Source organism: Coregonus lavaretus (assembly GCF_964263955.1).
Source record: "Coregonus lavaretus genome assembly, chromosome: 5".
NCBI classification, from domain to species: Eukaryota; Metazoa; Chordata; class Actinopteri; order Salmoniformes; family Salmonidae; genus Coregonus; species Coregonus lavaretus.
The window spans coordinates 47,531,938-47,558,190 of NC_139992.1; positions in this window are offsets into that span (position 1 = coordinate 47,531,938).

A 26,253-nucleotide genomic window follows, 5' to 3' on the forward strand; every position below is an offset into this window, starting at 1 on the left:
AATACCTGGGATAGGATAAAGTAATCCTTCTACCCCCCCCCCCTTCCCCCCCCCAAAAAAAAAAAAAAGATTGTAAAGTGGTTATCCCACTGGCTATAAGGTGAATGCACCAATTTGTAAGTCGCTCTGGATAAGAGCATCTGCTAAATGACGTAAATGTCAATGTAAATGTATGTCCATGTGGCTAGGATCCGTCTAGTCTATACTGTGTCAAAAGACGACTCTTTCCTCTTTGCTCAACAATGTGAATGTGTCCTTCCGTGTGTGTGACGTCAAGCCAAAGACAGTCTGGGACTGCCAGAGTGGGCCATCTGTAGACCTAGGCATCTGCCACGCTTACCTCACCACGTGCGTCATATGTGGAAAAAGTGTCACATCCCTACCGCTCCGCTTCTAAATATGTCCTAGTTGCGTCCCATTTTACTACGTTCCACTGACTTTTTCTTTTGTGACACGGGTGAAGGGCAATTTTTAATTGATATTCGAGTTAAATAAACGACATTTGATATCTCTAAACAATTATATATGTGATAGGGGCTTCATGATGTTATACCCAAGCTCTCCTAATCAGTTCCACAAGCCCCCGAAGTAACTTAGGTCATTGTACTTGTGTTTAAATAATGTATTTTGCTGTTGAACGATGAGCACATATTAATGCTTATTAGCCTACTAAGGAGAACACTGTCCATGGTGCTGAAACGCAATGGCCTTGGCTCCGAGGCGCTGCCGGCGCTGTTGGAGTTGTCCATGGTGTTGAGGCAGTCCAGCCTTACACCCGCCGCGGTGAACGCCCTCGCCCTGCTGAAGCCCAGTTTGTGAATGAGGAGAAACATGGAGTGCAACAATAATAATAACAACAACAATAATAATAATAATTTAACAACAATAGGCCCCTAATAATTTATGTATTATTTATTTCATATCAAGTTGCCTTTAGTGCAATCAACAAGTGTGTGTGTGTGTGTGTGTGTGTGTGTGTGTGTGTGTGTGTGTGTGTGTGTGTTGTATTAACGTTGTATAAATGACAATGGAATCTGTAGAGGTATAAATCGTGTATTATAGGCTATAGGCTATAACACTTGTTGCTTTCGCATTTGTGCTCCTCGGATCGGTAATGCTATATGATTGGGTTTAGGTAAGAGTATGTATACTGGTGTGTGTGTGTGTGTGTGTGTGTGTGTGAGAGAGAGAGAGAGAGAGAGAGAGAGAGAGAGAGAGAGAGAGAGAGAGAGAGAGAGAGAGAGAGACCTGGTGTTTGAGCCCAGATAGAACAGTCTAATCTTCTCTACTCCATGCGCACGACTGCCCCCCCACCCCAGCCGTAAAAGTATATCTCAGCACCACATACCAGACACTCAATTAAAACAGATTAACAGGATTTAAATAGTCAAGAATAGTTTAATAGTTCAGTAATAGACAAAAAACGATATAAAATGGGGAATACTAGCGATTATTGATCGTTTTTTGTGTAGCCTATGTGACGAGAATTGACATTTACATTCGCAAGATAATGCTTGATCTACAAAAGGATGAACACAACCATACGTTTTGTTATTCAAATCAATATTATGCTGAAAAGAAAGTAGCCATTGAGGGTTTGCAAATACATCGAAATCTAGATTTAGCATGTCCTGGCGTTATAACCACTTATGCACGTTTATAAGCGGTGGTCACTTCAACTCAAATTAAGAGGAGTTTGAAATCGGATATTTTTATTTTACCTTTATCTGTTCAGTTCATTATCGCGTGAGAAGCAAAAACAATCCAATCACGCTTCACCACCAAACTCGAAAAAAAAAAAAATATATATCTTAATGGTTCTATAGAACAAAAACAGAACCGCACTACACGAAACGCACATTTCTATTTCTAAATGCACTAATCGGTGAAAAAATGAAATAGGCTCACCCAATAGCCACTGATCCGAAGTGTGCATCATTTTCTCAGCTCTCTCCTCCTTTTTTTGCATAATCCCCGGGAATTTGGACGAACACATCCCAGTGACATGCAATATTTAGCTTTTCTTGAGACGTCCGTCGTTGACACTCTCTCGATTCACTCTGTTGTTTATATTTCTATGCATTTTCAACTAATCCATTTGGTCCTTTCCGCGTTTCTGGAAAATACTGCAAAATCTAATGGAAGCACTCAATTCCTCCAGTCTACTGGTGACCTGCATTGACGTCATTGCGTCATTAGGTTTCCCCTGGAAACACAGGAGATCCAAAAATAGTAACACATTAATTCAACTCGGGCTGGGGTTGGCGCGAGCGACTATTTGTATCAATACATAATCTTCTGTTATTTCCCCTCCTCTCTCTCCTTTTCATACAATGTTAGCCTCCGAAGGACTCGTTACTCACTTCTTGCCACACTATTTTAAGACTAGTAGACCTACTAGGTTATAGGCGAGAGAGAGAGACAGAGAGAGAGAGAGAGACAGAGAGAGAGGGTGTGTTTCTTCGTTTTATTTGATCCCTTCCTGCAATATAAAAAATGTTCTAAGAGGAGAAACAGCGACACGGGGATAAAAATAGAAAGTGCCGAGCAGTCATCTGTCAGCCACAGGAGCTCGTGCTATTGGGGTAGTGTACACCGCTGGATGAGCAGGATCTCGTGCTATTGGGGTAGTGTACACCGCTGGATGAGCAGGAGCTCGTGCTATTGGGGTAGTGTACACCGCTGGATGAGCAGGAGATCGTGCTATTGGGGTAGTGCACACCGCTGGATGAGCAGGAGATCGTGCTATTGGGGTAGTGTACACCGCTGGATGAGCAGGAGATCGTGCTATTGGGGTAGTGTACCCCGCTGGATGAGCAGGAGATCGTGCTATTGGGGTAGTGCACACCGCTGGATGAGCAGGAGATCGTGCTATTGGGGTAGTGTACCCCGCTGCATGAGCATCCAATCCCTTACGGGAATTTGGTTGCAGTAATATGGTCGCAATATTGGCACCGGTTTGAGCACCATGTCTGGTGAACACCTAACTGGGCAACATGTGAAGTGGAAGCGTGCATTCAAAATAAAACTATGGGGATGTCCAAGATCTCAACACCTACATAGTCAAACCACCAAACAAGTCCCCTAGAAATAGGCATGGCTCATCTGTCAATGTTTCCTCAAGTTCAAGTTTAGAATCCCCTGGCTTACAAAACCGCTGCACTACTTCTACTCCACCGACTCAAGCATTCGTTCATTCATTCATCCTCCATTCATCAATCTAGTCATTCATCCACTCTTTTAATCCATTCACTCATCCAGCCACCCATCCAGCCGTGACGCATAGCTTCCCTAATAGCGATCTATCTGCGGTATGTTTAAACTCCTGGGCAGCATATGAACCAACCAGTCCGCTCTGATGTGGCGAGATATCAGATGGCATGTGCCCAATGCACTCTGGACCATGCATCCCCCGCGCTCTCACTCCCTCTGCCTGGTGACTCCAAAAGCAGGCGCTCGCTCGCATAAACGGCATTGGCTCTCTAATAGCCTCGCAACCTGGTCTCAGAGGATTTCGTATTATTCTGTACTTTAATCCGAGACATTACATTTGGTATGATATGATATGTTATGTTTCGTATTGTATGTATTAATTTGTGGATGTCCATCACCCATTTTGTATTATATGTTACACATTATAATTGGTATTATATGTTACGAATTTGTAAAAAAAGTATTATATGTTACGAATTTGCAAAAGGTACAATATGTAACGAATTCTCAAAACCTATGAAATGTTACAAATCCTAGCTAGGTGGCTAACATTATGTTTAGGCTAGGCTAGGGGTTAGGGTTAGTGGTTAGATTTAAGGTTAGGGTTAAGTTTAGGAGTTAGGTAAAAGGGTTAAGGTAAGGGTTAGGGTTAGGGGAAGGATTATGTAAAAGGGTTAAGGTTAGGGTTAGTGGAAGGGTTAGCTAACATACCAAGTAGTTGCAAAGTATCTAAAAAGTAATAAGTGAAAAATAGCTAAAATGCTAAAGTTGCCCGTGATGAGATTCAAATTCACAACCTTTGGGTTCTTAAACGTTTGCGAAATACGCCCACCCACCCCGACCAGCTTAAGTAACCATCTGTCTTATGTAACCATACCAAACTTAACATATTATAGTAAATGTGGTGTCTTGGTTTTATGTACAGAATAATACGAAATGCTCTGAGACTAGGCTGAGACTCCACAATATGCGCACCCCATCCCGCACTATATATTAATTGCACAAAAATGATGTAATAGTGGAATAGTATAATTAAAATATACTCTTGATTTCTATTTGACTACTATAGCCTATATACTAAATGCTTTATGTTCAAACAGGGTAAGTGTTTGGAGTGGGCGCAAATGGGCATAATGCATTTCATTCGCGCCAGATGCAGGTTATGATTTACGAATGGGCAGAGTCAGTGGTGCACATGCGCGGGGTCTGAGTTCACAGATACTGCAGCCGATTAAAAAAACAGAGGAGACATTCGATAGACAGTGGGATGGAACGGGGCAGAAGAGCAGCGAGAGATAGAGACAGACAGACAGACAGACAGACAGACAGACAGACAGACATTAAGGCAGGGTTTGACCCCATAAGTAAGATCGAATCCAAAACTAAAATGCAACATCTGAACAGATAACCCCAAATGAAAAATGCTACATGCAAAGTTGATCTAATAGACTTTATTTCACGTTTTATTTGACTTGTGAAGTAAAACTAAAGCAAGGACTGACATTATATTATATTCTAGTCTATTGTAGTGTAGTTTAGTCCATTATGTTCTAGTCTAGTCTTATGAGTGATTCTATTATTTTCTATTCTAGTCTTTGAAATGCCCACTCACTGTTTACTGCTCCCAGTAATTGATTATTAACTAGCTACCATGATATAACAAAAATGTTTCGAGCATCATGGTCTTAGTCAGGAGAATATTAGTACTTGGGTTCTGATGGGGTACAACAGTTGAACTAAGCTCATGAGGCATTAATAAGTTATATTCTTCAAGAATCAATGAGTACATATTGTTAATTTATAAGTCCAACCATGGATGTAGCAACTGCAGAATGCCCCTTTAAAATAGGAAAAGCACTTGAGTTTGCTTGTTGCATTTGCTTAGAAGTAATAATATAATATCTTGAAAGAGAAACATGCATATTGCTCCTGCCAGTGTCACTTTAGTTTACTAAGCTTAGGTATCGGCCTCTCAACCTTTTGTCGGAGCTTTACTTTGCCTTAGATGATCCATTGTTTATGATGTATCTATTCCCACAGTCTCTGCAAACATACCAGTGTTCTTCAATACTGGCACAGAGAGACACAGGTGGTGCAGGCGTTTGTTCTAGCCCAGTACTAAAACCCCTGATTTAATCAACTAGTCATCAATTCCTTGATTAGTTGAATCAGGTGTTTTAGTAATGCTGGTCTGGAACAAAAACCTGCACAGTACACACCCTGCGGGTCCAGAGAGTCATGATCCAGGCTTGAAGAACAAGTCAGCTCTTGGAGGCTAACCCACAATGTGAATAGAAACTGCTGGAGAATGGGAAGAGTTAGTGTGGGCTAGTATTTTAGCACCTCAGGCCTAAATTACAGGAACATTGATCACACTTTGACTTTTTCTCATCTATCATGTTGTCAACTATTTTGGGGAATTGAACCCACAAGTGTACTGCTGCTAGCACAACATTTCAACCGAAGCTGTCGATCACTACGCTTGTGTTGGATACTTTCAGAGGCTTGATATTGCCGTCATTATAAGAATTGCTCTGTGGTATAACCCAAGGCTATTTGGCCTGTCCATACAAGCGCCATGCTGTGAGGCAGTTCCATCACAATCCCAGTGCATTCAGTAATTGAACTGAACTCTTGAATGGAGACTTTCCGTGTCTTACGCAATAGCCAGGGTTTGAAATGGAATTGAGCCCAGCTCTGGTAACCCCTTTGCCTGTGCATTGGTAATGTCTGTGTCACCACCTGACTATGGTCTCATTGTTCACCTAGGCCCCAGTGTTGAGTGTGGTGTGGTGGAGGGTGGTGAGGATAGTGGGCGCGTTCCAGATGGTTTTGTTTGGAGTCACACAACAACTGGAGAAGTGGTAGACAGCTCAAATGTATATTTGATATAGCGATCTTCTCAGATATGAAGGTCGACTGCAAAAAATACTAAACGGCTGTGTTATTTCAGTAGGATGTCATTATTTCAGTAGGATGCCATTGTTCACCGTAGGCCACAGTGTTGACTGGAGAAAGTCCAAAAGGGGATTGTGGTGAAGATGGCCACATCATTTTGTTGATAGTTGGTTAGTTGTTGAGAGTTGAATTAAACAAGTGGGCCCTAGCATGGCTTTTAACTCTGCATTGTTGGAAAAGGACCCGTAAGTAAGCATTTCACTGTTAGTCTACACCTATTGTTAATGAAGCAAGTGACGAATAAAGTTTGATTTGATTTTGAACTTGATTTGATTTGATTTAGTTGTAGGGCAGTGTTCTGCAGGTTGTGCAGGCTTTTGTTTCAGCCTGGCACTAAGACATCTGATTCAACCAATCAACTAATCATCACCAATCCCTTGATTGTCTTAACCTTTTAGTGCAGTGGCTAAATCAGGGTCACATAGAGTGTTTCTTGGTAGTCTTAAACAAATCTACTTTGAAACAAAGTATACACCTCACACACATGGTTATGGGCTTAAAAAAAGAAGACACTTGTACCATGTCAGATATAATGTTGAAATGTATTCAATGTTAAGTTTGCATCCCAATATGACACTTTATATACATCACAGTAGAATAAAATATAACAAAACTGTTTGATATAGAAACACCGGATTTCTGGCGTTTAAAAAAAGCAATGTTTATTAATTATGGAAATTTGAAAAATATGAATAACATACCACCCATGGGGCCACTAGAGGGCGATTTGGTCCTTTGACTGTAGGAAAAAGGGTACTGCTGGGCTGGAACAAAAACATGCACATCCTGTAGTTCCACAGAACCTGTATTGAAGAACACTGCATATCATCTAGATATGTTACAGAGGTAAGATTGCAAATCTGTATCATAGGATAGGTGATATGAGGATTCTATAGTGTTATGATGTCATGTCATAGTATCGTGGGGACCAGGTTAGAGTTACGAAATAATTTGTTAGGGGCCACGGAGTCTACATTCCATTATGTCAAAGGAGATTACTGATGTTTAGGATAGCATGATGGGTGGACAGGATATACTGACTTGGGGTATTTTTTAATTTTTTTATTTCACCTTTATTTAACCAGGTAAGCCAGTTGAGAACAGGTTCTCATTTACAACTGCGACCTGGCCAAGACAAAGCAAAGTAGTGCAACAAAAACAACACAGAGTTACATATGGGGTAAAAAAAAACATAAAGTCAGAAATACAACAGAACATATATATACAGTGTGTGCAAATGTAGCAAGTTATGGAGGTAAGGCAATAAATAGGCTATAGTGCAGAATAATTACAATAGTATTAACACTGGAATGCTAGATGTGCAAGAGATTATGTGCAAATAGAGATACTGGGGTGCAAAGGAGCAAATTAAATAACAATATAGGGATGAGGTAGTTGGGTGGGCTAATTTCAGATGGGCTGTGTACAGGTGCAGTGATCGGTAAGGTGCTCTGACAACTGATGCTTAAAGTTATTGAGGGAGATAAGAGTCTCCAGCTTCAGAGATTTTTGCAATTCGTTCCAGTCATTGGCAGCAGAGAACTGGAAGGAATGGCGGCCAAAGGAGGTGTTGGCTTTGGGAATGACCAGTGAGATATACCTGCTGGAGCGCAGACTACGGGTGGGTGCTGCTATGGTGACTAATGAGCTAAGATAAGGCGGGGATTTGCCTAGCAGTGATTTATAGATGGCCTGGAGCCAGTGGGTTTGACGACGAACATGTAGTGAGGACCAGCCAACAAGAGCGTACAGGTCACAGTGGTGGGTAGTGTATGGGGCTTTGGAGACAAAACGGATGGCACTGTGATAGACTACATCCAATTTGCTGAGTAGAGTGTTGGAGGCTATTTTATAAATGACATCGCCGAAGTCAAGGATCGGTAGGATAGTCAGTTTTACGAGGGCATGTTTGGCAGCATGAGTGAAGGAGGCTTTGTTGCGAAATAGGAAGCTGATTCTAGATTTAACTTTGGATTGGAGATTCTTTATGTGAGTCTGGAAGTTGAGTTTACAGTCTAACCAGACACCTAGATATTTGTAGTTGTCCACATACTCTAGGTCAGACCCGTCGAGAGTGGTGATTCTAGTCGGGTGGGCGGGTGCTAGCAGCGTTCGATTGAAAAGCATGCATTTAGTTTTACTAGTGTTTAAGAGCAGTTGAAGGCTACTGAAGGATTGTTGTATGGCATTGAAGCTCGTTTGGAGGTTTGTTAACACAGTGTCCAATGAAGGGCCAGATGTATACAAAATGGTGTCGTCTGCGTAGAGGTGGATCTGAGAGTCACCAGCAGCAAGAGCGACATCATTGATATACACGGAGAAAAGAGTCGGCCCAAGAATTGAACCCTGTGGCACCCCCATAGAGACTGCCATAGGTCCAGACAACAGGCCCTCCGATTTGACACACTGAACTCTATCTGAGAAGTAGTTGGTGAACCAGGCGAGGCAGTCATTTGAGAAACCAAGGCTATTTAGTCTGCCAATAAGAATGCGGTGGTTGACAGAGTCGAAAGGGTAAAGAGTAATAACATCAGAGAAAGGGAGTGCTCATTCACGATGGCCAGAGGTGGTTGAAGAAATGTGTAAATGTGAGATTTGTGTGTGTGGGCAGTTCAACTGACAATGGGGGCAAGGCTATGTCCGTTTGTTAGATGAACCCACGAGCTCGTGATCCAATAAACACTTGGTATAAAATCTCCACAGAATGTCTAAGTAAATTATTGCATCCTCACTTCTCAATAATAGAAACTCATCATAACAATAGTCCAATCTAGGTATTTCTGTTCCATGGGGTTTCTGAGTCAGTTAATTCACAGAAATGGAGAGAGAGGAAGCACAGGGGGTTATTGCTTTTAATAGTTTACCTTTTGCTTCACTATTCAAACACTGGCATAGACATACGCCCCACAGCATTTGCAGACACAGATGCAAGCAACCACACACTTGGCTACAGACCCCAGTACACAAACACTCACCCAATTACACACTGAAATATCAACCCATAACAGACCACTCCAAGGCACTCATGTAGACATATGGAATCATATAATTCATGATTATTACACACAACCTCCATGAAAACACACACACACACGCACGCACACACACACACAGACACACACACACACACACACACACACACACACACACACACACACACACACACACACACACACACACACACACACACACACACACACACACACACACACACACACACACACACACACACACACACACACACACATCACACACACACACACACACACACACACAAACACACTCACACACAAACACATGTCTTAACTACTGAAGGGTGAAAAATACCCCCCAGGTTTAGATGGCCCCATTTAACTACTCAGAGATGAAATAACCAGTTGGCCAAGTAACATTTTTCCAACCTCACTCCATTACCCAGGTCAATATTGAATCCGTTTTTGCTGTGTTTGTATTGATTCCAGAGGCATGTTTTACCAGGCTGCTTAGCATGTGTGTAAATGGTGGATATATCCACTGGCAGGGTGCAGGGAGGGTGAAAGGCACGTTCACACCTGTAGGACAGAGAGGGATGGATGAAGTGTGTGTGTGTGTGTGTGTGTGTGTGAGAGAGAGAGAGAGAGAGAGAGAGAGAGAGAGAGAGAGAGAGAGAGAGAGAGAGAGAGAGAGAGAGAGAGAGAGAGAGAGAGAGAGAGAGAGAGAGAGAGAGAGAGAGAGAGAGAGAGAGAGAGAGAGAGAGAGAGAGAGAGAGAGAGAGAGAGAGAGAGAGAGAGAGAGAGAGAGAGAGAGAGAGAGAGAGAGAGAGAGAGGGTGAGATGGAGAGAATTAGAACGTGGGGTAGAGAAGGTTGTAAGATAAAACCTACGGACAGGAAGGTGAGAGAAAACAAGTAAGGGGAACAAGTAACAGACTGATAGCAGTGTGTGTGTGTGTGTGTGTGTGTGTGTGTGTGTGTGTGTGTGTGTGTGTGCATGCTGTACATACATGTATGTGTGTTTGACTGAAGAGATAGATCAATGACGAACCACTACATACTACCACAGACAAGAGAGACAGCAGGTTGGGTGCATGCTGCGCTTTAACTGTTGACGCCATCTACTGGGGGAAAAGACAAACTACACACAGACGCCACACTCCAATCAGATATATTTTTATATTATATATTTTTTTATTTTAGATCGTTTAGAGCTGACACTGGGTGCATCTCAACGCTCTAAAGTGGTTTCTTCTCCTTGTCTCCTTTCCTTGTCCCCTTTCCTCCATCCACATTTATCAGAGAGAATTGAACAGGTGAAAGCACATAAACTAGCTGATTTCCAGTATACACTGAGTGAACAAAACATTAGGGACACCTGCTCTTTCCATGACAAGACTGACCAGGTGAATCCAGGTGAAAGATATGATTCCTTATTGATGTCACTTATTAAATCCACTTCAATCAGTGTAGATGAAGGGGAGGTGACAGGTTAAAGAAGGATTTTTAAGCCTTGAGACAATTGAGACATGGATTGTGTATGTGTGCCATTCAGACGGTGAATGGGCAAGACAAAATATTTAAGTGCCTTTGAACGGGGTATGGTAGTAGGTGCCAGGCGCAACAGTTTGTGTCAAGAACTGCAACGCTGCTGGGTTTTTCACACTCAACAGTTTCCTGTGTGTATCAAGAATGGTCCACCACCCAAAGGACATCCAGCCAACTTGACACAACTGTGGGAAGCATTGGAGTCAACATGGGCCAGCATCCCTGTGGAAAGCTTTCAGCAACTTGTAGAGTCCATGCCCCAACGAATTAAGGATATTCTGCACTAGGACACAAAGCACTAGGACACAAGGCACTATGAATTGAGACTGTTCTCGGGCAAAACGAAGGTGTTCCTAACGTTTGGTACACTCAGCGTACGTCAACCCATACAATATAACACAGCCACTCTTACAGTTGAAGTTGGAAGTTTACATACACTTAGGTCATTAAAACTCGTTTTTCAACCACTCCACAAATTTCTTGTTAACAAACTATAGTTTTGGCAAATCGGTTAGGACATCTACTTTGTGCATGACACAAGTAATTTTTCCAACAATTGTTTACAGACAGATTATTTCACTTATAATTCACTGTGGGTCAGAAGTTTACATACACTAAGTTGACTGTGCCTTTAAACAGCTCCAGAAAATGATGTCATGGCTTTAGAAGCTTCTGATAGGGTAATTGACATCATTTGAGTCAATTGGAGGTGTACCTGTGGATGAATTTCAAGACCTACCTTCAAACTTAGTGCCTCTTTGCTTGACATCATGGGAAAATAAAAAGAAATCAACCAAGACCTCAGAAAAATAATTGTAGACCTCCACAAGTCTGGTTCATCCTTGGGAGCAATTTCCAAACGCCTGAACGTACCACGTTCATCTGTACAAACAATAGTATGCAAGTATAAACACCATGGGACCACGCAGCCATCATACCGCTCAGGAAGAAGACGCGTTCTGTCTCCTAGAGATGAACGTACTTTGGTGCGAAAAGTGCACATCAATCCCAGAACAACAGTAAAGGACCTTGTGAAGACGCTGGAAGAAACAGGTGCAAAAGTATTTATATCCACAGTAAAACGAGTCCTATATCGACATAACCTGAAAGGCCACTCAGCAAGGAAGAAGCCACTGCTCCAAAACCGCCATAAAAAAGCCAGACTACAGTTTGCAACTGCACATTGGTACAAAGATCGTACATTTTGGAGAAATGTCCTCTGAACTGTTTGGCCATAATGACCATCGTCATGTTTGGAGGAAAAAGGGGGTTGCTTGCAAGCCGAAGAACACCATCCCAACCGTGAAGCACAGGGGTGGCAGCATCATGCTGTGGGGGTGCTTTGCTGCAGGAGGGACTGGTGCACTTCACAAAATAGATGGCATCATGAGGAAGGAAAATAATGTGGATATTTTGAAGCAACATCTCAAGACATCAGTCAGGAAGTTAAAGCTTGGTCGCAAATGGGTCTTCCAAATGGACAATGACCCCAAGCATACTTCCAAAGTTGTGGCAAAATGGCTTAAGGACAACAAAGTCAAGGTATTGGAGTGGCCATCACAAAGCCCTGACCTCAATTTTGTGGGCAGAACTGAAAAAGCGTGTGCGAGAAAGGAGGCCTACAAACCTGACTCAGTTACACCAGCTCTGTCAGGAGGAATGGGCCAAAATTCACCCAATTTATTGTGGGAAGCTTGTGGAAGGCTACCCGAAACGTTGAATCCAAGTTAAACAATTGAAAGGCAATGCTACCAAATACTAATTGAGTGTATGTAAACTTCTGACCCACTGGGAATGTGATGAAAGAAATGAAAGCTGAACTAAATCATTCTCTCTACTATTATTCTGACATTTCACATTCTTAAAATAAAGTGGTGATCCTAACTGACCTAAGACAGGGAATCTTTACTAGGATTACATTTCAGGAATTGTGAAAAACTGAGTTTAAATGTATTTGGCTAAGGTGTATGTAAACTTCCGACTTCAACTGTATGTTCACCACAGATGGTCTTAGTTGTTCACCACTGCAGTCACTCTCACGACCATAGACAACACACAACCACAGATTAATGTAACAACATAGTGTGAAGAGCATCCAAAGCGTCAAGATTCCCCAATATTTGAAATAGATTACAAATATGACATGTTGGCGCAATGCATCTTTCATATAAACTCTTTTCTACTTTTTTGTTTTTAAATGCAAAATGAGGAAATCTCCATGGATTTGTGTTTTGTGTGGCGTCTGTTATTTAAATTTTTTTTTACATACCAGATCAAAGTGCCGATTGAGGAGACAGGTGGTGCAATAAGGAGAAATTCCCTGTTCTTTGAGAGTTACTTCAGCGCTTGACTCAGTTCAGCCCAGCGCAGACTGTGATGATGTTGCTACAAATAGCCACCAGGGGGCAGGAGTGGTCATTAAGAAATCAGAGGCTTCTTTTCTCTCTTTCTCTCTTCAACTAGTTTATTCTACAGTATCTGTTTCTCTATATCTCTTGTGAGGCGAATACTTACACACACACACCCACACACACCCACACGAACACACCCACACAAACACATACCCTTTAGGGGCCAGGATGACATCGTTAGTTTTTCTGAAGTCACATTACTGGAAATGCACAGCTCTGACATCACAAGTTCACGACCTTTCCACCATCACAGTTTCTCTCACAACACCACCAGATCAGAGTTCGCTCCGCATTACACGCCCAGAGCGGACCAAAGTCACATGTTTACAGGCGTTCGTACACAAACTGGGAATTGAATTCCCCTTCATCTCATCTGGGGCGAGAGAGCAAGGCTTAATTCTCTGTAACTGTAAACATCTGGGACTCAACCTTCAAAAGATTCTACAACAGGGTTTTTAGCAACTTAGCCGTAGCCTCAGAGGATGGAGAGAAAAGAGAGAGCAGGAGAGAAAGAGTGATAGAGGGAGAGAGGGAGAGAGAGAGTCAGAGAGAGAGGGAGGGGGATGGAGAGAGAGAGTCAGAGAGAGAAGGAGGGAGATGGAGACAGAGAGAGAGGGAGAGAGTCAGAGAGAGAGTGAGGGAGACAGAGAGAGGGAGAGAGAGAGTCAGATAGAGAGGGAGATGGAGACAGAGAGAAACAAAGAAAGAAAGAGTCTAGGAGAGAGAGGGACGGAGAGGGAGAGTGAAATGATATCAAAGAGGTCTTTCTTCCAACCTCCTTGAGCAGCCAGTGGATCAGACATGGAGCAGCGGACCTTAAGGACCTTGAGAGGGGAATTGAATGCTTACCATGCAGAACGCTATCTTCAAGGCTCTTTGCCTCAAACTTTTCTCTTTTATCATTAATTAATTATTGCTAATTGCCAGGATTAGGAAAAGAGAGAGAGAGAAATCAGTGCTCCAGTCCTAGAGTCTCTTGACCACAGTGTGTGTGTCTCTGTGTGGGTTGGTGTGTATGTGTGTGTGTGTCTTAATATGTGTGTGTATGCACACCCTTGGCCCTGATAAGGAAGGGAAAAGGAGGGAGAGAAATGAGAATTGAACACTCCTGGTCAGCAAGGTCGTCAGGTATTTCTTAAGTATTTCCATTACACTCAGGAATGTGGTCGAAGCTGTTTAACATCCCTATCTGTGGTTGTGTTGCGGTAGAAGTCAAAGGCAAAGTGATTCAAAGTGGTTACGTTGCACACTCTTTTCCCAACGCACCTTCTATTTCCGATCTTCGACATCATCATATTCCGATAGAAACACTTGAGCAACTTTCCCAACATTATTTTATGTAAGCGTGCGTGTTACACAAGCTGCTGCCCTATGGGCCCTGGTCAAAAGTAGTGCACTATATAGGGAATAGGGTGCTATTTGGGACACATCCACAAATTCACATCAGTGTAAAGCGAAGTACAGAGGATCAGCCCTGGAGCAGTTTAGGGGTTAAGTAAGTGCCTCGCTCAAGGGCACAGTGGCAGAGGAAGGCATTAGACTGGTACATACTGCACTGCACTATATGAAGTTAGGATCATGGCCCATAGTGATAGAGCATAGAATATTAACTGATTATCAAGTCCAGGGAACCATAAGCAAACAATGAAAAGTAGTCTGTATTAGATGCTTAAATTCTAAAATTATGTTTGCCAGTGTGTGTGTGTGTGTGTGTGGGCATGTAAAAACTATTTACTGTTAGCTGGGTGAGCAGTAAAGCACAACCGTAGCATTAGCATCCTACCTGTGCTCTAGACAGGGCTGTGATTTGGGTTAGCTTAGCGTCATACTCTCCTGTTGGGTATTTCTAAAGCTTTATCCCCCGCGGCGCGCTGACATTTCAAGATTAGGCCCCCGTCATAGCACAGAGGAGTCAACCATAATGTCCTTACATTCCATGACAGCACATTGTGGGATTGTGTGTGTGTGTGTGTGCAGAGGCTTCATTCCCATCGGGGGCACAGGGGCACATGCCCCCTCAGATTTGTCCTGTTAAAGAAAAAAGTACATTGTTGTAGTTGTTATTTCTCTGTAATAGGATCTTAATTTGAGCCAGTTTGCTACAGCAGGAAAATAATCCTGCAGCAATAGGACATGTGAACTATTATGTGGATTATAATTAATTGACATTTTTGTAGGGGTTGATACATTTTCTGTAAGACACAATCAAGTCTGTAATTTCAAAGTGGAAATTACAAACTTCAGAAGCCTTTAAAACCTCAATACATTACTGCAACAAATTAAGATCCTACATCTGTAGCAATGTTATGAAGTTCCCAATCGCCCAACCTAGGTTCCCAATCTCCCACTCTCGAAACTAGCTACCAAGAAGACATTGTAGGCTATCAATCAAGTTAGAGTGGCTAGCTCCTCTATCTTAGCTGGCATGCCTGCTGGCAAGGTTGGTAGACTTTAGAAAAGCAACCACTAACTAAATGTACTGAATGAGACTCACATTCCTTTCATTATTTAACCCAGATTTTAGTAGAGATGCAGAGAAGCGTATTAAGTTTCTTTAAAAAAAGAACCACCAGTCAGGAGGATACAGACAACTCAAGAGGTATATGCTGAGATATGCAGAAAAATAAACATATATATATATTTTTTACATAGAATTAAGCATACTGATTATGACTCTAGATTGCAGGAAAAAGCTGTTTCAGGTTTGACAATGCAAAATTCTTCAACTTCCAGACGGGAGACTAGCCCCCAAGCCATCCTCACATACTTTGTGTTCCCTCAGATTTTCGGGCCACATGACACCCTTACTGTGTGTGTGTGTGTGTGAGACAACACGCACAGGAGTGTGTGTTTGTGTGTATAGCACTCACTATATGTTTCAATAACTGTAGCACTATGGCAGAGGAAGAGGTTTACATACAGTACCTTAATCACTCTCTCTCTCTCTCTCTCGCTCTCTCTCTCTCTCTCTCTCTCTCTCTCTCTCTTCTCTCTCTCTCTCTCTCTCTCTCTCTCTCTCTCTCTCACCCTTCCCTTCTTGTTATATCCCTTCTCCTACCTGACTACCTGATCATTTGCAGTCATACAGTATACTGAATTCCAAATTTTTCCCTAGCCTCTACCCCCCTAAGCACTCCTGTAGATCTGAAACAATTGGATAGATGTTAGCAATATGGCAGAATTTCCAGTCAGTCAATCAGAAGGCAAGGTGAAGTAGCATTTCTTAAACTTATTTGAGACAGGAGTTGTACAGGAGTTTCCTACAAGGGCTAGTTGTTGATTTAGAATTCAGCATTACTCTGATCCATGGTGATGTCATATATGGTGTCATATAGATGTAGGATCTTAATTTGATCACTCTTTTGTTCCTGAGGAAATGTGTAGTGTATTAGTCAAGCTTTAAAAAGGCTTCTTAAGTTTGACATTTCCACTTGAAAATGTCAGACTTGATTTGCCCTAACAAAAAATTTATCAACCCCTACAAAAAATGTCCATTAATTATAATCCACATAATAATTTGTGTTATTATGTTCCTGCTGTAGCAAACTGGCTCAAATGAAGGTCCTACATCTGTCTGGGACCAGCAGTAAGGCCTTGTGGGCTACATGCCAATCACACACATTGTGCACATACAGAGTTCATCACACTAGCACATGCAGCGTTCATGACACTTTAGCGCATGCAGCCTATGCAGCAAATTGGGTTGAAACACAGAGAGCCCAGATGGCCTTTTGCAGGGCTATGCACACAGCTGTATAATCTAATGTGGTCGTGTGTGTGTTCCTCTATGCACACAGCTGTGTAATCTAATGTGGTCTAAAGGAGAGCGTGTGAGAGTGTGTGTGTATGTGTGTGTGTGATCATCTATATAATGTACTATGCTAGACAAGTGGGTTCGTAAGAGGGGTGTACTGTGTGTGCACATTGCTGGGAAATGCTTAGCTGTCAGAAAAGCAGGGAGAAAGTTCCTTGTGACTAAGGAGTGTATGTGTTTGTAGTCTTAGGTATTCAATTGCAATGTGTGTGTGTGTGTGTGTGTGTTTTTGTGTTTGTGTGTGTGTGTGTGTGTGTAGAGTATGTGTGTGTCAGTCAGGTATTAAAGTGTAATGTGTGTGCCAGGAGTTTAAGTGTAGTGTAGTGTGTGTGTGTGTGTGTGTGTGTGTGTGTGTGTGTGTGTGTGTGTGTGTGTGTGTGTGTGTGTGTGTGTGTGTGTGTATGTCAGGTGGTAAAGTGTAACATGTAACGTGTTCAGGCACGTGGCCCTGCCTGTCTCCTGTGTTTAGTGTCAAGGGTGCAGAGTGCCTGGGTAGAGTAGCCTGACATTGGTTGGCATGGGTGGGCATGCCCTTTCTACCCTGCAGGGGCTCTCTAAAAAGCACATATCCCACACAAATGTCACTGTGAATCTGATCGCCATTCTATAGACACACACAAATACACACACACACACACACACACACACACACACACACACACACACACACACACACACACACACACACACACACACACACACACACACACACACACACACACACACATCACAGTTACACTGTAAAAAAATCTAGTTGTTTCAACTAATTATTATTAAGTAACTGGTTCCACAGCGTTATTTTTGTTTACTCAACTTTTCAGTCCAAGTGTTACCTAAACAACAACAAAAATTAGTTGGCCCAAACTTAGCTACAACTTGAGAAAATGTTGTTAAAAATTCAGTCAATTTAAAAGTATGCGTTTGCTTGCCTTGTCTCATATGCTCATTCAACTACAAATTCTTATTTGGGCTTCTTACATTATTTTCAACTTACATATTTGACACACATTGTGCATGTTCAGTTATACAGTAATTATCCTTCAAACATGTCCTCACCTGGGATTTGAACTCACAACCTCTTGGTTCATGGTGTCCCAATCTTCATGCTATGCCACAATGACTGTGTCACTTATCAGTTAATCTGACTATTCGCTCATCATTGATTTGATTTACTTATTTAAACCATTTTAGGTTTTTGTGTATAGTTGTCTAATGTTGGTGGAGCATATTACTCTGTTTTAATGGTATTTCTTAATCACTATGATCAATAAAATCGTTTTCCTTGAGTGTACTTATAACAGAGTTGAGATTTACTTTGAATTGCAAAGTGTAGCAATACAGGTGAACTCAGTTACTGTCTCAGACATGGTGGCGTAGCAGGAAGATTGGAATTATCTGAACCGGCAGGTTGTGAGTTCAAATCTCAGGTGAGGACATGTTGAATAATAATTATTGTATAAATGAACATGGACAATGTAATCGTGTGTGTCAAATATGTAAGTTGAGAACATTGTATGTTAAAAGCACTGTGTGTGACTAGTTCAACAGCCTTTTTTTAGGTAAGATGCTGAAATAATAATTTCTAGTTGATTGAACAAATGAGACAATTTGAGCAAACTCATCATTTTAAGTTCACTGAATTTTTACCTACAAATTCTCATGTTGGAGCTAAGTTTGGGCCAACTAAAAATGTCAAGTTCACTAACACTTAGACCATAATGTTGAGTAAACAAAAAAAGCCAGTGGAACCAGTTACTTAATAATCTTTTTTACAGTTAAACATGTTTGGACTGTGTGTGTGTTTGTGATTATGTAGAGTATACCTCTTTTGTTGATCTTACTATCAGAATGATTGAAGTTGTATCAATGACTCATAAGAACTAATTAATTCAAGCACATAGTATAACCTCTAAAGTGGTAAGATCCTCAGAGGATCCAACTAAAGGATTCTAATGTTTGTGGAATTGCCTGTATGGGTGGGCCAGTGCCTTCTCGTGTTTGTGTGTGTGTGTGTGTGTGTTTGTGTGTGTGTGTGTGTGTGTGTGTATGTCATAATGCTTATAAGCCGTTTATAACCTGACATTGACAGGAAGTGTGCATCCCGAATAGACCCTATCCCCTACATAACACTACTTCTGACCAGAGCCCATAATAGGGAGCATTTGGGACACTTCCTATGTCTCTCTGGGGGTAAATGTGACATTCTGGGCTCTGGGATAATTTGTCTGTGGACTGGTTAATGCAGCCTTATTGGCTGAATGACATCTCTGACATCTTTTTCATTGGACCGCTGACAGCTCGTCATTCTGCTGGCTCTTGGCTAATGACTTTGGTTGGCAGATCTACAGAGAGGGAATAGATTAGGGAGGACTCTCTCTCTCTCTGCATTAATGTTTATTCGCTCTTCTCTGTGGGAAGCTGTCAGTCACAGCACTACTTCCTGTGCTCTGCATGGGTGTGTCTGAAAACGTTAATAGTTGTCAATCCATTGCTTCCTCCAGCCTTTTTTCCTCAAGGACCTTGGATCCTCCCCTCCAATGTGCTTTGAGAGGAATTTAGGAAACAAGGACAGAGGAAGCAAGGATTTTTAGACACAGTCCATGTTTCTGCGCCATAGTGATAGGAGAGGTGCAGCGGGACCACAGTGTGTGTACTAACTCCTGTTACCTTCAATTTCACTCAATTTCCATGGTTATGGACACAATCTGTGTCCATTTCTATGGTTACCAGGCACTATCCCTGTCAATTTCTATAGTTTCTGCAACCTTGTTCATTTCCATGGTTACAGTTTAAAGTCCCTCTCCATTTCCATGGTTATGGTTATGATTCCTGTCCATTTCTGTGATGACAACTCAATTCCACATCCCATCTCCATGGTAATGGCTATCATATTTGTCCATTCCATTTCCACGCTATGGCCAGAAAGCTTTGACCCTCAAAACCCCAGTCAAAAATCTTTATATGCATTCTTGGACACAACTTTATATGAAGCAATGTACTGGCCATGCAATCTAAGTAGCGTTTTTGTGAATAGTATTCTGAGTGAATATTGAGACATACTGTTGCTTGAGTGAAGAATGTGCTAGCTGCAAATGCTGCAGTTAACCGTTCCCATGTGATGTTTTACTTGACTGTACAGTATGTTCAAGGGCATATTGAAAGCTCAACATTCTTCACCAGCCGCAGTTCAAAGCATGTGTGTGAAATTATCATCTTCGCTTGAAGTCCCTGATCTCTTGTTTTTAAATTAAAGTATCCCCCTAGTGTAGCCTTGAGGGCTCCTATCTTTCTGTTCTAACAGTGTGTGCGTGTGCATGTGTGTGTGTGTGTGTGACCGCTGTGGATCCAGATATATGCCTAGTTTATTTAAAGAGTGAAATTGGCCTCAGCACTGTGTGTGTGAGAGTTTGAGTGTGTGTATGTGTGTTTGTGTGTGTGACCTATATCTGTAAATCCATATGCTTACCTCTTCTCTCTCATTTATTTAATAAAGTTTGCCTAACAACTTTGAGTGTGTGTGTGACCTCTGTGAATCCATAATGCTCAGCACTGAGTTTCTCTTATTTAGAGAGTGAAGTGGTCTGTAGGATTTGGGAACATTCTGAGATTAGTTCAGCATGGCCCAGATACACATTAATTGAGATGGTTTTGTTAGTACATTGCCACACTGACTGACAGTAACACATTCGTCAGTTATTGGGAACATATTTAAATGCTAATTACACCAACATGGCTCACCCACCCTCACATACACACACACACACACACACACACACACACACACACACACACACACACACACACACACACACACACACACACACACACACACACACACACACACACACACACACACACACACACACACACACACACACACACACACACACACACACACTCCAATCCATATTCATAAGGACAGATTGTATCTTGCATGGTTGCACCTCATATGTTTCCTGATATCCTTGGAAAGGCGCTAGGTCTTGATGTGTAGATAAAGGCCTTAGTGACATACAACTAAATGGGATGTCAATACTTTTGATCAGTGACGCCTTACCAAGAGCCTTTCACTGTCTAATGGTATGGTAATAAAGGCTTGGTATAGTCCATGATATATTGATGATAGAAAAGGATAACACTAACTTCAATCCTACAGTGCAGACATACTGTAGGCAGTATGTTGCAGTTACAATGCATTGTAAGACTTCCCACTTTCCCCCACTCTCTCTGACAGAGCTCTTCCTCTCTCTCTCTCTACTAGCTCTCTCTCTCTTTCTCTCCCTTCACTCACTCTCTCTCTCGTTCCCTCGCTCAAACTCAAGGTTATACCATGGTAATTAGTAGCATCGGGGGTAGCTCACTAACGAGTGATTACTTTCCTTATCTCTCACCGAGTGATCATCGCTTCCTCCCTCTCAGACGCCCGCCGCCGACTTCCTCCCTCTCTTTCTTTCCCTCTATTCTTTATCTCCCCTCCGCTCTCTCATTCCTAATGATCAATACAATCTAATTACCCAGATTTGTATGCTTGGTAGAGTTCCCTGCGATCCTATATCTCTACCTCTTTAACATGCAAATATAATTACACTGAAGAAAAGGGGGTTGAAGAAAGATATATATGTTTATTTAGCTTTATTTTCCTTTAGCCGCAGGCTAGCATCTGGTGGAGGTAGGGAGACTGAGGGAGAGAGAGAGGTAGAGGTAGAGAGTTAGAGAGGTAGTGAAAGAGAGCGAGAGAAAGAGAGAGAGAGAGGTAGAGAAAGAGAAAGAGAGAGTGAGAGAAAACAGCTGGTGAGGTCTGGGAGTGCTGTGTGTGCAGAAACGGCAGGCAAGCCGCTGACCCAGAAATCCTCTCCTCCCCTCTATCACCCAGGCCCTTTAGGGGAAGCATTGCAGTGGAGGAGAAGGGCTACCTATGCACTGTACTACTTTACTGTAGCGGTTTAATTACCTATAACTGAGGGGGGGAAATGCAGACGCAAGAGCTTTAAATGCAGACGTAAGAGCTTTAAACACAGACGTAAGAGCTTTAAACGCAGACGTAAGAGCTTTAAACGCAGACGTAAGAGCTTTAAATGCAGACGTAAGAGCTTTAAACGCTTTAAACACAGACGCAAGAGCTTTAAACGCAGACGTAAGAGCTTTAAATGCAGACGTAAGAGCTTTAAACGCTTTAAACACAGACGCAAGAGCTTTAAATGCAGACCTAAGTGCTTTAAACACAGATGTAAGAGCTTTAAACGCAGACGTAAGAGCTTTAAACGCAGACGTAAGAGCTTTAAACGCAGACGTAATAGCTTTAAACGCAGACGTAAGAGCTTTAAACGCAGACATAATAGCTTTAAACACAGACGTAAGCGCTTTAAACGCTTTAAACACAGACATAAGAGCTTTAAACGCAGACGTAAGAGCTTTAAACACAGATGTAAGAGCTTTAAACGCTTTAAAGACAGACATAAGAGCTTTAAACACATATGTAAGAGCTTTAAACGCAGACGTAAGAGCTTAATACACAGACATAAGAGTATTAAACGCAGACGTAAGAGCTTTAAACACATACCTAAGAGCTTTAAAAGCTTTAAACACAGACGCAAGAGCTTTAAACGCAAACTTAAGAGCTTTAAACACAGACATAAGAGCTTTAAACACAAACTTAAGAGCTTTAAACGCAGACGTAAGAGCTGTACAATATTGGTATTATCAGAACGGTCTAAAAATTGTTTGCTTAGCTTTTACTATTTGATGTTATCACTGGTTCACAATGTAGGCTGCGCCTCCGTTTCTTTACACAGTATTTAATTACCTAAGCTAAACCAATTAACGAAATGCAGACACCTCTAAATCATTTAAGCTGTGTTGTAACAATGTGACGATTGTTTACACAGCTACTCCTGTTTTATGGAATTTTGACAGTGAGCAGGAAGTTGTCCTGCTGTGTAATTGCTGACTCTACCTACAATTATCTAGGACAAAAATGAAACAAAACAGAGGCAATAATGAAGATGTATACCAACTCTGTCGCATTTCTATTTCAATATTCTAACATTATGACAGTGTAAGTACTGTTTGTTACAGGAAGAGCTATAGGCAAAGCACCTCAACTCTACTTTGTACAGCACTTACACAACACCTCAACTCTACTTTATACATCACTTACACAGCACCTCAACTCTACTTTATACAGCACTTACACAGCACCTCAACTCTACTTTGTACAGCACTTACACAGCACCTCAACTCTACTTTTTACAGCACTTACACAGCACCTCAACTCTACTTTGTACAGCACTTACACAGCACCTCAAATCTACTTTGTACAGCACTTACACAGCACCTCAACTCTACTTTATACAGCACTTACACAGCACCTCAACCCTACTTTGAACTGAATTACTTTGGGGAAAAGAGGATTAAACACTGTGTCCTACCAGTTCTACAGTAGTTCATTTACTTCATTATTTAATATTGAATGATTAATGAATCCAACTTTATTAAATACTTTCATTATTAATTTATAGATGTTTACTGTATTTATGTCACGCCCTGACTCAGGGGACTCTTATTTGTTGAGTCAAGGTGTGATTTTCTATGTTGTATTTTCTATGTTTAGATCTATTATGTGTATTTCTATGTTGTCCGGGGTGGTTCCCAATCAGAGGCAGCTGTAGCTCGTTGTCTCTGATTGGGGACCATACTTAGGCAGCCTATTGGCACTAGTGGGTTGTGGGATCTTGTTCCGTGTTAAGGTATGTTGTGTTGTGCTGCCTTGGACTTCACGTTTCGTTTTTGTTTGTTATTTTGTCGTGGTGTTTATTCAGTATAAATAAACATGTATGCATATCACGCTGCGCCTTGGTCCGTCCCGTCTGTAAGCGATCGTGACAGAAGATCCTACCAAACGAGGACCAAGCAGCGTGCCCAGGAGGAGCGAATAGCCATGTCCCAGGTGGGTAAATTGTGGTCATGGGAAGAGATATTCGTGGGGAAAGGGCCATGGGCGAAGGTAGATACCCAGGCAGGAGAGGAGCAGCGGCAACGCGGAAGGCGCCAGCCGAGGAAGAAGCCCGAGAGACAGCCTCAATAATTTTTTTTGGGGGGGGGGCTAAAAGGGTGGTTGGTGGAGCCTAGTGTTAGAGCAGAGCCAACTCCCCGTACTCACGCGAGGAGGCGTGTGACTGGGCAGGCTCCGTGTTATGCGGAGCTACGTACTGTATCGCCAGTACGCGTGCACAGCCCAGTGCGTCCTGTGCTAGCGCCCCGCACGTGTAGTGCGAAAGTGGGCAGCCAGCCAGGATGGGTTGTGCCAGCTCTCCGCTCCAGACCTCCAGTCCGTCTTCGCAGTCCGGTCCGGCCCATTTCTGCCCCTCGCACCAAGCCAGTGGTGCGCGTCGCCAGCCCGGTCCGGCCTGTTCCTTCCCCTCGCACCAAGCCAGTGGTGCGCGTCGCCAGCCCAGCCCGGCCTGTTCCTGTCCCTCGCACCAAGCCAGTGGTGCGCGTCGCCAGCCCGGCCCGGCCTGTTCCTGTCCCTCGCACCAAGTCAGTGGTGCGCGTCGCCAGCCTGGTCCGGCCTGTTCCTGTCCCTCGCACCAAGACAGTGGTGCGCGTCGCCAGCCCGGCCCGGCCTGTTCCTGCCCCTCGCACCAAGCCAGTGGTGCGCGTCGCCAGCCCGGTCCGGCCTGTTCCTGCCCCTCGCACCAAGCCAGTGGTGCGCGTCGCCAGCCTCAGCCCCTCTCCAGGTTCGGGGTCTCCCACACCAGGGTCCAGACAGGACTTGGTACTTCGTGGGAGGAAGGAGAGGGGAAGCAGCGCGCCGAGGTCCAGACCAGACCAGCGGCGCAACAGGGAGGCGGAGAGTAAGTGGTCGTCACGCCCTGAGCCGGATCCGCCTCCGAGGCGGAATGCCCACCCGGCCCCTACCCTGTTCTGTTTATGTTGCGCGGTCGGAGTCCGCACCTTTGGGTGGGGGGGTTACTGTCACGCCCTGACTCTGGGGACTCTTATTTGTTGAGTCAGGGTGTGATTTTCTATGTTGTATTTTCTATGTTTAGATCTATTATGTGTATTTCTATGTTGGCCGGGGTGGTTCCCAATCAGAGGCATTTAGGTATGTTGTGTTGTGCTGCCTTGGATTTCACGTTTCGTTTTTTATTGTTATTTTGTTGTGGTGTTTATTCAGTATAAATAAACATGTATGCATATCACGCTGCGCCTTGGTCTGACCCGTCGATGAACGAACGTGACAATTTAATAGCATAGGTGCTGTTTTCTCAGCAACTCCTGTTTGATCCATTAACATTGGCTTAGTGTTGTTGTAAGGGGCACTGTACTTTATTATTCCATTAGTTAGTATGGCACTGAGTGATATTAGTTCATATGATCTACAGTACCAGTTAAAAGTTTGGAAACACCTACTCGTTTTTCTTTATTTTTTACTATTTTATACATTGTAGAATAATAGTGAAGACATCAAAACTATGAAATAACACATATGGAATCATGTAGTAACAAAAAAAGTGTTCAACAAATGTAAACATATTTTATATTTGAGATTCTTCAAAGTAGCCAAATGTTTTCTCTTTGTGTGTAGAGGGGGTATTGTGTGTAGATGGTTGATAAAAAAGCTATTTAATCAATTTAGAATTCAAGCTGTAACACATACAAAATGTGGAATAAGTCAAGGGGTATGAATTCTTTCTGAAGGCACTGTATATGCAAACAGTCACACTTAAACACTCCTGCAGCTCATTTCCATGGCAACACAGTTACAGTCCATGGTCGTCGTGGTTGGTATCTGCACATGACCCCCCCCCCCCCCCCCCCCCTCTCTTCTCTCCTCTGCCCTCTCCTCCTCTTCTCTCTCTGCCCTTTTCTCTGTGGCTTACTCCATTGCTCTATATCTCTGCATTTCACCCCATATCTTCCTTCCTCCATCACCTCCTCGCTATTTTCTCTTCTCATCCTCTTCTCCCCTCTTCTCTCTCTCTCCCGTTGAGTGTTTTTGCTCTGTATCTCTCTTCTTGTCACTCTCCTTCTTCTCTGCATCTCTCTTCTTCTCTGCATCTCTCTTCTTCTCTGCATCTCTCTTCTTCTCTGCATCTCTCTTCTTCTCTGCATCTCTCTTCTTCTCTGCATCTGTCTTCCCGTGAACTTCCCCGTTTCTTTCATTCCTCCCTCTTGTGCTTCTTCCCTTTGTATCTTTCTGTTTGTGCGTTCACACATCTCTCCCACTCAGCGTCTTTTGTCCTGTCACTCTCAGCTCAGTCCTTGTGTGCACAGGGAACACGTTGCTTCTCAGTAGAAGTCCATACCAAGCGTGACTCACAATTCAATTATGCCTA